The 13,144-nt window shown below is 43.3% G+C and overlaps 1 protein-coding gene across 5 annotated transcripts in view; it reads right to left on the bottom strand.

Moving 5' to 3' along the window:
* CHRM3 (cholinergic receptor muscarinic 3) overlaps positions 1 to 13,144 on the bottom strand; it is a 3,761,375-nt gene that overhangs the window by 588,378 nt on the left and 3,159,853 nt on the right. The gene's annotated exons all lie outside the window — the stretch shown is intronic.

Raw genomic sequence — 13,144 nt, 5'->3', positions numbered from 1 at the left:
ATGGTAAAAATTATGAACCTATAATGAGCTATGTATCTTTCAATGAGATGTATTTTCACTAATAGAAAAGGGCGAAACACATGGATTCTATGCTATGGTTTGATTTCCACATGCATTGATTGCTTCAGACGCTAAACTGGCATTATCATTTTGATTTGAATCATATCATAATATTCCACTGGAGCGAAGTTGCGCATGCCACAAAGCCACCCAGTAACCATTTCTGGAAGTTAATCTCCAACAACAAAGGGTCATTTTAGGGACACTTTGTTCCTACTGGTCTGCGCATATATCATTGAAGAATAAGTCTGTTAAACTTCTGCTTGTGGAGACATTTAATTGACACTACTTTTCAAGATATACAATCATTAGCATCTGTGATCTGGGTTTATTTACATCTGTCAGCAGCATACATGAATTCAAGTCTGAATGACAGTTACAAACATGTGTTGACAATCCCCACACGAGATACAGGAAACAATATCAATTAAATCAGAAACACAATTTCCGCAAATGTTATCACAAAGCATGTATCACCAGAATCCATTAACGTCTGATCCAAATGCCAACTTGACAAAAAAAATCCTATTGAATAAAGCAATAGATATGATATCCAAGGCTACTTCCTGACACTTTGTGTTATACCATATAGGGAAGTCAGAAAAGAAAAAATAAAGTTTTCATGAGGTGTCAAACTATATCAAGGATTATTATCAATCCACACCGACATGTTTCATTTCCTTGGGGCATTGTGGAAACTTCAACATGTTGTAATTCAGATGTGGCTGCCAGGGATGAATCCTGACATAGCTAACTGTTCTCACTTCTCCTTATATGGTATAACACAAAGTGTCAAGGACTAGCCTTGCAGAGCACATCTACTGCTTTATTCAAGTGGACAGTTTTTGTCAAGTTGTCATGTTCGTAACTGTCATTCAGACTTGTATTCATGTATGCTGCTCACAGATGTAAAAAAGCACAGATCACAGATATTAACGATTATATATCTTGAAAAGTAGTGTCAATTAAATGTCTCCAGAAGCATGGGTTTAACAGGCATATTCTTCAATGATATATGTGCACATCAGTAGGTAGCAAGTGTCCCAGGGAAGACCCTTTGTTGTCGTGTTCACCCTTATTAGGGGTCATCAGTTTAGTATAGTCTAACAGTCTTGTGGTTGGAGCGTTGGGGCATTTTTAACCAGCAAAGTTATGGTGTGTTTAAAAAGCCTTGTAAAAACACTTTCACCTCAAATGTGAAAGTAGAATGTTCTATTTGAGTCACATCGCCACCTAGTAACCATCGCTGGAAGTTCACCACCAGTTTAGAGCCCAAAAGCAAGGCATTGTGGTTTTGCAAATTAGCTCAAATGTAAGCCTTTTGCTCCAGGTAGTTGCCTGTGTCTTATAGGCAGAAATAAATCACCACTGACACTTCATATTGTACTAGTCTTTGTTTTCTCCGTGCTAATACGTATTCTGATTGCACTGGGTTGAATGTCACAGACTGGTCAATCAAAGCAGCCACAGTGATAACATTAATCTTTAGGTTTAGGTGCAAGAATACATCAGTTCAATCCATTGCTATTATCTATACACTTTCAAATTGACTGAAACATTTTCGAGCAGCTGCATGACCCACAGAACTGCCTTTTAGATTTTTTGCTTTTTGACCCACTTCAATCCATTTTTGAGCTGCCGACTGGACCTCACCGGCCTGTTCTCCAGCACCTTCAAACTGACTGTGCATTAGAAATGACCTTGATGCTGACTTGACTTATTTGCTTGCATACGACTCAACTGGCTCAGCGATTAATTGATCTATTGGGATGTGCCCAATCAGTGCTAACTATTCATTGGGAAGTGGTCGATTCAAAGCTGACTCAAGCCATTAGGATCATCTCAATTCAACCATTTTACCACTGACTTGAGCCAATGCAAAGCTCAAGATTATGTACCTTCAGTTTTGAAGAGGCTTTGCAAGATTGTTGCCACATGAATGACATTACAGCCCTGTGATTCACTGTAAGACCATGTAGGTAGAGCTTGTGCATCTGTTATGTTTCGAGAACTGTTTCATTCTGGAGGTTAACATTTTCTCACACTAACTATTGCTAATGTAATTAATTCACATGTTTGTCTACTGACTTGTCCATTATCAAACAATCTCCCAGTGGTGTGCTGGCACTTGAAATTAATGTAACAATGCCTTCCTGATATTGATCATAAGTTCTAGTTTGTTGAACTTAGTTTGAGGGTAAGACAGACATGTAACAAATCCCTTAAAAACACACACAATGCCTTGGGAACTGCATTTCACTCTTGTACAGTCCATGGACAGGAAAACGTTACTGATTTCCACTCACACAAAAAGGGTCAGAGGAGACATCCATATTTGTTTCGTCAATTTCAAACAGGGAACCTTTTGACCCAGGATGGAAGCAAGCTGATGAAATGACCACCACATGAAAAATAACCCACGGCTGGCCTCATTTCTCAAGCACTGAAGCGGAAAGACTCTTGCGGTTTTGCAAACCGTGCAGCAGTAATGTAAATCACTGTGTACTTTTCTCCTTTCAAATCAAATCAAAACACATGTATTACATTTGTGTAAAGGCAAAATAACACATTTATTGCATTTGTAATAAGGCATGGCATACTGTTTAAGCTTCCAGATTGTAAAAATAAATCCTAACCAGATATAACAGATGGCACACTGAGATTCTGAGGAAAGCATGAAGCTGATATGTGCTTCCATTTCACACCGGGCTTTCCAAAAAAGCATCAGAAGTCAAATGTCTATTTTTCTTGCATAAGTAAAAGAGCAGGATCCAAACCCAGTCTACCATGGGACTCAGGTGATGCAACACGCAGTGTCAAACCAAACCATACACAGGAATAAGCAATAGTTGGAGAGCCAGTCTCTAAATAGGCCCTCACAAGACAGTGATGACCCTTCAGAAGTAACTTAGAATATTCTTTAGTTAAAACCCAAAGGCAATCATGAGTACAAATAAGTTGCCTAGACTTCTGCAGGGTAATAAAAGAGCCCGTTCTATCAGATGCTCCTTTCAGCAAATCATTAAGTGCACCTATTAAGGGGAGGGGTTTTATATTCTCTTAAAAAAGGAGGTCTGACCAGATTGATTTTCTTCTCTTATAACACAAGTATTCCTCTAGGGATTACCTGACCAATGTTCACTGACAAAAAGAAAAAAAAGAGGCTATACTTCCTCAAACTTGGGAAATGGAGTGGAGTTTCACAAATCGACATACACTTACCAAAACAGGGGAGGCCCCCATATAGGAAATTGGGGAATTTCAAGCAAAACAAATATGCAGTCTCTATTCAACAGCTACGTCCCATGAGTATAACATTGAAATAAGCCTAACCAAAGAATCTATGAAATATTCTATGAATGAAGAGATGACCCTGGGAATTGCTTAAGTATTTCACAACACCAAACTTTACAAAAGAGTAAACAAAAAAGGGACTTGTTAGTATCCAGAGGAATACAGTAAATACAGAGTCTACAAGTTTTGATGAAGTCCTATGCCTGACTCTTCGGGTGAAGTTTAGGGGTTCAAGCCATGTGGCCAGGTGCCATGCTGTGCACAAGGTCAGTTTGGAGGTGATCCCCTGGTTTATCATACCACACCTCACTTACTGCAAATGACTTGTCACAATAAGCCAATCTGTGGTCATGGGGGGATGCTCTTTATACAAAGGAGTTGGCCGCATATAATATCATCCTCCCTGGCATGGTAAACTGCAAGCCATGCTTCATCCCAATACAGTAAATAACGCATTTCCTATAAAATACCTCTTTGTGTATGGGGTGAGAGGCACAGGGATGAACAGTAATACCTCATCCAGTTAGTGTAAGAGATTTCACTTGGGAGGGGTAGGGGTACAGATAACCCAGAAACCATGAAAGACAAGTCAACCAGCTGTGTACAAGACAACACCCACAAAGACTGTTCCATTTACCAGCTCATTTTGTGAGCCAGTTAAACAAGGTGAAACTGGAGGGCAGAGCTCTACTATGTCAGCTTCATCCTGCACAAGCACTTTATGAGGATGCAAGATGGCAGCAAGTCAAGAAAAGAGGCTTGGTCTGCAAAGCAATGCAAAGAGGAGGAAGGGCTCACATAGCCATTGGGTAACCAAAGTCAGGAAGAACACAACAATCGTGTTGGTGCATGTGGAATTCCCAAAACCTGAGTTCAGTTAAGCAAGTGCAGAGCCACAAGCTAAATATGCCGTAAGGCAGTGAAAGGATCTGTGGGTGCTTGGAGACAGTGGAGGAGTGTGGTGCAGGTGAATTGGAAAGAACAGTGACAAAGTGGTGAAGCTGAAAAGGAAGCTAGAGACAGGAGGACAGAGAGGAGTAGGTGGTGAAGTTGGAGAGGACATACAGATGCTGGAGAGAGGACAACAGAGAGGAGAGCATGGAGAAGGGAAACAGTGGAAGCAAGGTGATATCTATTCAGGGGAAGGAAGAACGTGAGAGGGAGCAGAGTAGGAAATACCAAGAGGGTGTGGAAGATTAGGATGTGGGAGGAAGGAGTGGAGGAGGTGGGAAGAGACTGCAGAGGAGGAACGGCAGAGAGGCATCACCCAGCTGGGTTTGAAACAGAAAGATAGATGAACTGGCACACTAAAAGCCTAAGACCAAAAATAATGATAAGGGGAGGAGAAACAAACGCATACAGAAGCATTGAGGAAGTAGTACAAAAGATGGCAGAGGAGAAGAGGGGAGAACAAAGAAGAGGTAGAAGGTCTGGGACCATCGAGGAGGTAGAGAAAGGCAGGGTGCCAAAAAGGGAGCTAAGTTCCCTAAACAAGGAGAATGGAAACAATATCTGATCGAGCCTATGGACTAGCCTAAGTTGCCCAGAGCTTGGTGACAATTCTGAGGTCTTGCTAGGCAGCCTTCAGAACTCCCTCTGGCTGCTGCATGAGCCTATAGAGCAAGCACACCTATGCCTGGAGACCCATAGGAAAGAGACACCTGAGAAGCTGACAAAACAGAAAGGAAATAGGATGGTCCAGCCGAAGGAACCATGAGCCAAAAAAGAAATGTGGGGCCACTTAAACCCCCAGACTGTGAGTGGCAGACATATTACTGGAATGGATCCCTGGATTGATAGATTTTGTGTTGTACAGAGAAAGTGTCTCTTGGCTGATATTCAGGGCATCTAGGTGGGTGAACAAGCAAGTCCTTCATTTTTTGTAGACTAATCATCAGATGGTCCCACACCAAGATAGCTGCAATATCTCACCACTGCGGGATTAACATTCCCACACTGTGTGATAAGAGATCACATTAGATGGGAGTGCCTTAACTCAGTATCTCTCTAGTTAAACCATAGCGAAGGCCCCTTGCAAGATACAATAATGCACTATTATGAATTTACAAGGGGAATGAACAGATAGACGAACTCGTTCCTCATGCAGAAAGTCTAAAGGTTGGCCCCAATACAACATGGCCAACAATTACGAACCTTGCGTCTCCCATATCACATGACGAGGTACTGTATCAGATGGTAACCCCATTGATTCACAGCGGTATGCTGTGTTGTGTGTCTTTCTATCTTCTAATTATAGAGAGACCGGGATCTACCGACAGTGTAAACTACTTTTACAAGGATTAACACAATCGGTCAACACTGTCAGCAACATCTGGAGGACAGGTTAACGCACCCCGAGACTATCGCATATGCCCTAATAGCAAGTGAGTACGCCAACCACAAATACTAAAACCTGACTTTCAAATCCGTTTGGATATGTAGAGGTGAATCCGTATTAACGGGTAAACTGTTCAGTGACCAGTATTAATTAATCCAATGACCACGTGATGGTGAGTCTCAGTATATGTTGCCTTCCCTTGAAGAATATGTGGTTACCTTTTACAAACATAATTTACTTACACCTACTACCCCGTCTCATTATAGTTTCACTGTGGACTCTGCAAGGAATGTTTACCAAATAGATATACTCAGACTGACCACGTGTGCCTGAACGGCGGATGACCTTACAGTTGACAAGACAAATGCTTTATTAGATGTAAGTTAACTTCTACATTCTATATATTTTGGGATGTTACATCGAACCCTTTTAGTTACATCAAACCCTTTTAGTATGTTTTTTTGAATACATATGTAAACCAATGATTTTTCGATGATATGAGGTGACCCTGTGTCACTGATGTCTGGTCCATTGATCTTTTTGCACCCCTATGGGGTAATGCTGTGATGGTGGATTAAGTGCCCTACAACCACTTTGCCACAGACCAAAAATAAATTATTGATAATGCCATGAAGCAACAACTAAACAGTTGCCTTTGCGTTCTTTGCAGAGCCTTACGCAGTTGAGACAATATTGAAAGTTTTCTTTACATGTTGTCAGGATCAGCCCTAGACAGCAAGCGTTGCATACGCCAAGGAAACATCCCCTGTCCATTAATTAACCTAAAAATGCTCGTTCGAGCGTTCCGCAATGTGCACTGCCTTATTTTCGCTTTCATTGCCCCAGAACACACGCTGCCAGGTTACCATGGCGACTATGGCGTCCTCTCCACAGGCGCAACGATATCGTGCCTCGGAGAGGAGGAGCCAAGTGAGGTCACGGCCACCCGTTATAACGCTTCCGGGTTGCCGCACTTACTGCTTCTGATTTTGATTGAATCATAGCTAGCGCTATTGCTCTGTTTCATGTTTACTGTTTTTTTATTCTTATTGATCGTACCTTATTCTGCCTTGTTGTTGAGTCCCCTGATACCGACTACGGCTTGTGTTCTTTGACCTGCTTTTGTCTCCTGATTGCCAAACCTGGTAGTGCCCGCACGCTGCTGACCCCGGAACGTTCTTTGACCTGCCTTTGCCTCCTGATTGACAAATCCTGTAGTGCCTGCACGCTGCTGACTCGGAATGTTTTTTGACTATCTCAGCAATTAATTCACAGTTGGTTCACACGCGTGGGACGGCCAGCCCATTTCAGGAAATCTACATCCCATACTAAAAAGGAACTACTGCATTTCTTCTCCTCATCTTGGCATTAACCATTTGTGAAAATCAGACGTATTGCAACAATTCATCTTTCCCACTCCAAGCTGTGGGACTAACTACCACATCCATACTACCTTGAGTGAACCTGCATTACCCAACTCCAAAGCGCATGAACTAGAGAATGCTACTACTGGTGCTCAGGTCGATAGGTGTCCTCGTTTCGTCGGGGTAGGTGTTGGACTAGAGACTGCTGATTCCCACCTAGGCGTCCTCGTGCTGTCGTGTATCAGGGATAGGCTGGCTTGTGCAGAGTTCCTCGGTAGTTCCTCCCTCATACCCCCACATTGGTAAGTCTAGCCTTTGTTCAGTCCTCGATCCATGTTGATGTATTGACCTCCTGCCATTGTCTCTTGATCTCTGTTATACAGTGTTCTTGTTCTTAGGAAGATATCCTCTGATATACGGTTTTTCCTTTTCTGCAGTCAACGGTGTCCATGTCCTTCGACAGCTGGTGCAGTATTCCCATCTTTCGACTAATTGATTACTTTGTAGTTTACTTTGGAAATACAAAGGGATACATTGGTAGGAAGAACTCAACGACTACTCTTCGAGTTCTTCTATCAGGCGCCTGATCAGGACTTGGCATATCCTGACACATGTGTAGCAAGAACCATAAAGATATTGCCACCTTTCACCAAAACCCCTGAAGAATGTCCCCGGAATGACATGTAAATTGAATGTTACATGGGAAAGAAACATGTTGGGTTACAATATAGTGCTAGTAGCACCACTCCAGATTATAACAGAGCAGTAATGATATTGCTCTTCTTAAATCAATCATATTTGTCTAAATGTATAATGTTCTGATTGTATTTGTATGTTCATCATTTTCTATTGATTGATTAATTTGAGGATGATACATTTTTATGTTATTTGGTAATTGTCATTTGGTATGTGTCATGTGGCGTTGGGTATGTAAAGATTTCTTACTATAGGTATTTTCCTGTATACATAAAAAAAAATTGAAAACAAAATATTTTTGACATGAAATGCAATGTATGTTTGCTAGATTAAATATTAGAAGATTTAACCAATTGTACAGAGCAATTATTGAATATTTAATCGCTCAAACAACCCTCCTCCTTCCCCTACCATTTTTTGGCTATGATCCAACTGTGCACTAGCTCTGCTCCAGGGATATATTTCTTATAGCAACCGGTTTATTTTTTTGTTTTGGGTGATCAAGGGAGTCATGCCTTGCCAAGCCATCGGATGATGAGCCATGTTGTATTTTACAATTGCATAGCAAGCCCGGACACAACAAATGAGCAGAGTGAACCTATTCTGCAAACCGGCACAAATAACAAAAGCACATTACAACACGTACGGGTATCACTCACACAGCGAGTCTGTTTGTTCTCTGGTACAGCAGGCACACAGACCACTCTCAAAGAAATGGTGCTACCTCCAGAAATTATGTGGTTTTCATAAGCATTATTGCAAACATAAAACGATGAACCCAGGTCCTAGCACACATACATAGCAGAAAAATATTTTGAGGAATACTGGGGTAGACACAAAGTGAAATTAACACCAAAAATGTCAGCCCAGCTTTCTGAAGAATTGGTTTCACTCTCACAGATGCATACTCTTGCAAGAGGTAAAACCCCAGGGTAGGGGCTGCAGGGTTATGTAAACTTGGGTTCACAGTCCAGGTGTGTGGGTAGCTAGAGTAGGGTCTGGCAGCAGGAGTTTGGAGAAGGTTGAAGAGAGAAGGAGTGAAGAAGGAAGAGGTAGGAGAACACAGCAAGAGGACAATGGGGGGGGTGATAGGAGAATATCAGGATGGGGTGGAAAGTGCCTTGGAAAAGATTAGAGAGGAGCACCAGGAGAAGGTTTTCAGCAAACACTAGGAGGGGTGGAGAGTGATTTGGAGCAAGTAATAGGGGAACTTTAGGAGGAGGTGGAAGGAGTACATCAGGAGGAGGTTGTCAAAGGACATCAAAAGAGTGCAAACACAGCTTGTCTGACTAGAAAGGTTGGAGAGGACAAGCTTGGCCCCAGGCAGGGGAGTAGGGTTGAGACACCAATCTGAAAGGTTCAACCCCACCGAGGGACAAGGAACTGGTGCAGGTGCGGCAGTGAGGAGGAGCATGGTGGGCACAAGTGTAATGAGGTGGTGAACTAGGACCCTAATCTAGGGTGGCGATGGAGGCCCTGAAGACATCTATATCAGGAGAAAGAGAGGGTGTGGGAACCCTTTAAACCCAACACCAAAACCCATACCAGGAGGAGAGTCTGTGAGGATTATGGAAGAATGGTGCAGGAACCCCTTAAGCCAGAGCCTGGGAATCCAGGAGAAGCTCTACTACTACCTGCAGTGTGTAATAGAGACCCTATGACTAGCCGGGAACTGGTATCTTGAGACTGTAAGTTACGGGGGCATTGCCCACTCACTGTGGACTATATCCGATACTGAAATGCTGAGGAGAAAATCATTTCAAATTTGATTTTGTTCCTAAGAAATGTTTCTCTATTGTTAAAAAAATGTTTCACCTAGAATTTTTGTTCTGCCATATTGTGGACTTCTTTTACTTCCTTGTCAGTACCCAGAGACCTTTTGACCTTTTGAATCCATCCAGAGACTCTTTGCCCTATTGAACGCAATCAGGAAGGAACCCTGTGTGTTGTTGACCTTAAATTAGTAACTATAAGGAACTCATGGTGGCAACAGTAAAGACGGACACAAGTGATCAGGGTTCAAGGGGTTTTATTGAACTATTAATGCAGGGTGGAAAAATGCCTAACCTAAATCTAAGATAGGAGCAAGCATTGGCTATCAAATGAAAAATAAGGCAGTCCTAGTGGCCTTGCGTCAAAATAAAAGGGCCTATACTAAGAAAAACCTATTGCCAATTCCTTACAACTAATTACAAAAAGAGTGTGTTATAGGGTATAAAAATAAAGGAAACAGTGTTCAAATAAGAAGTCAGGATGTGATTGCCTTGAGGTCTCCCGTCCCCTCGTTTTTAGCATGGTGCAAGGTGGCACTTTGGAGCACAGCACACTCTCAAGCCTTCCCAGCACGAGCTGACAGTTCCATTCCAGCTGGCGCAGCATACGCTCAAACTTTCTCAGCATGAGACGACAGTTCCGTCCAGCTATCAGGTTCTTCGATGGTAAAGTCTCTTTTTAATAAAAATGTCTTCCCCTCAAGGGCCTGATGTATTCCACAACAAACACACACAAAGTTCTGCTTCAAGTATAATTTGGGTGACAGCTTCACCCCTGGATCCGCCTCTTCCGGGTGTAGACCCTTTAGAATATCGTATTCAAAAATGTGACTAAACAGTTCTTTTTTCCAATGAATCTTTGGGTGTTAACTTTCCACCCCGGATCTCCCTCCTTCGGGCTCGGACCACTTTCAGACATTCACCTCCCTTCTTCGGGTTCACTGTGGCTCTTCTCTCACAAATCTCAATGTCTTTTTAAACAGTTTTTCGGGATTCACCTCTTTTGTCGGCTTCCCTTTATCGGGCTCACTCTCGCCAACTTTCATTGTGGGCATCCCGTGGTTAGGTTCACTTTAGTTAACACACGGTTCATAGGGACTTCAAACCTCAGCCCTTTTCGTTAGCATCCCTCTGCCGGGTTAACTCTTGCCAATTTCTACAAAACAGTTCACAATGGGACTTTTAGACTTCGCACCTTTCCGTTAGCATCCCTCTGCCAGGTTCCCCCTGATCAACTTCAATACACTGTTCACAAGCTCAATTTAGCAAGCGGGATTCATTTCCCTTAGATTCTCACTCATCTGTCGGTCAAAGACTTTCGACGGTACAGAGGGTTTTACAAGATCCCTATATGACCACGTTGACCTCTGCTCGCCTCTACCCAAGGGCTGCTAGTTACGGTGGTCTTTCTACCATCAGGTAATCACCCAGAGTTTCCTGCCTGAGCACCCATGTGGTGCCAACCTCCTCTGTAGCTGGTTTTCCCCATCTTTAGCTTCTCAAAGTTCAATTTTAGCCATTGGCTATTTATCATTCAACACAGTTCAGTTTCTTATCGGTTTCTTATCGGCTCTCCCCTCAACTCACCAGCTGTGATGAACTGCTAGGCTTTCTTCTCCTTCGAGTCACGGTTGGTACCACCAAGACAAGCGTCTCTCCCCTGCTTGGCGATCAGCGGAGAAGGGTCTCGGGTACCATTGACGGCTGCTGCAACACACGCTGGCCTTTGTTCGTGGTGTTATGTTTCCGTTTGCGGAGGTTTCAAGGGCCTTGCTCAGAAAGGACAAGGTCACTTCTCTCCTTGTTACACCCTTGATATTTGCCATCCTTTGCCTCCTCTTGAACAGCCTTGCTGAGTTATATTAGATCTCACGTTGTGCCGTCTCCCTTGCTCGTCCTGTTCTCTTGTGCTCCACTTTTTATCCCTGTGGAGAAGGCAAAGGGCCATCAGGTGTGTGTGATTCTGGTCAACTGCCTGATTTTGCCTGACCCTCGTATTGGGACATATCAGGTAAACAGCTCTGGTGATAGTCCGTTGTCTTTCACGTTGTGCGAAAGTGTTCATGTGGAAAAAGGGGTTGGCAGTGTTTTGGAATATTGTGCATGGTTGGATGGGGAAAAGGTGTTGAAAAAGGGGGATACCGCGTCTCACCCGTCGGTGTCCCACTCCCACCCCCCAAGGACCCCTCATCCAGGTGATCCTCCCTCACTAGTCCAGCCCCAGGAACTGGATTCAATAGCGATGTCCGTGTCCTGGCCACCTGGGTGACAGATCCCCGGGTACTAGCCAGGGGGGACACTGCCAGGTTTCTCACACAACCCATACAGTAAACCCTAAGAGCTGGATGACATTCTGCAGAACCACAACACTGGAGCATTTCTCTATAGTGACAGGAATGAATGCTAGAGGATGGCAGATTGGTTTGTGGGTAGGTTGTGCATCCGACCTGTATGATCTAATGACCATCCAGAATAAATACTTATATAATCATTGTATGCTGGCGTTTATGTGTTGACTTTCACACTTGCCAAAAGGTGTGGGGGAGTGCTGGGGGTTAGAAGCTTGGGGACGGGGGTTTAGGAGGGTGGGGGGCCCTCCAGGGGTTTAGTGGGGGCCCTCCCACCCCCATGATATTTGTTTTTATTTGTTTTTATTTCATTCTTTACTATTTCATTCGTTAAAATCACATGTAACCGTGTAGTTGTACTTTACATATGATGACTACTAAACCTGGCAAGTCGGGCTTCTACTTGCAGAAGATGACAGTAACTGGTCTTATGGGGATGTGCAGGCATATGACGACAATGCCCCTGACCTGTTTGCCTAGTTGTTAGTGGATAAATCGTTAGAAACAAATACTGTTTTGGCTGCTTTATTAAGTAACTATTTGGCATTTAATTGATGTAAGCCTTTGCTGTTATTTTTTTTAATAGTGGTAGCACTTCGAGTGATGTTATAAGGGCAAAAGGTAAAACAAAAATCACACCTGGATGGGGGAATGTGAGAGGGGGAATAGTGATTCCACTTCCTGTGATGTTATTGGTGTGTGCGGTCACTTCCGCTACCCCTGGCATTTAGGTGAATTTGATTCCCACCTACCCTGATGAAAGGTCGAAGCTCAAAAGACGTGTTGGCATATCCCTTGAACTTTGAGAACAATGGCCTTTTCTTTGAGTAATAAGAATAAATAATTGATTTCCATACATAATAAGAGGGATTCATTTAGGAAATTTTGAGGTTTTAAATATCAAAATGTTCTTCATAAGGGAAAGCTAATGTTCAATAAGAGTGCATGCACCAATAAAAGCAGGTGGAGAGGAAAACAGTGTAACATAGGCACACATTGGGGGTCATTACGACCCTGGCGTTAAGGGTTTAACGGCGCCGTAAAAGGTGTCAGCGCCGTTAAACCCTTAACGCCTGATTACGAGGTCCCTTTGCGGGACCCAACCTTAACGGCTGGTTTTGCCAGTCATTAAAGTAGGGTGCCGCAAAGGGACCTCGGTGCTAATTACGGTACCGCAATTTGCGGTACCGTACTTAGCGCCTTCCCCAGTCCCATTGAGCCCTATGGGGTGAAAATGGGAATGGGGAAGGGCCATGGTGAAATGGGGAAATA

The sequence above is a fragment of the Ambystoma mexicanum genome, chromosome 4q (assembly GCF_040938575.1).
Source record: "Ambystoma mexicanum isolate Mex_15411 chromosome 4q, UKY_AmexF1_1, whole genome shotgun sequence".
Taxonomy (NCBI): Eukaryota; Metazoa; Chordata; class Amphibia; order Caudata; family Ambystomatidae; genus Ambystoma; species Ambystoma mexicanum.
The sequence above is the reverse complement of the archived record's forward strand: the minus strand, read 5'-3'. Positions and strand labels throughout refer to the sequence as shown.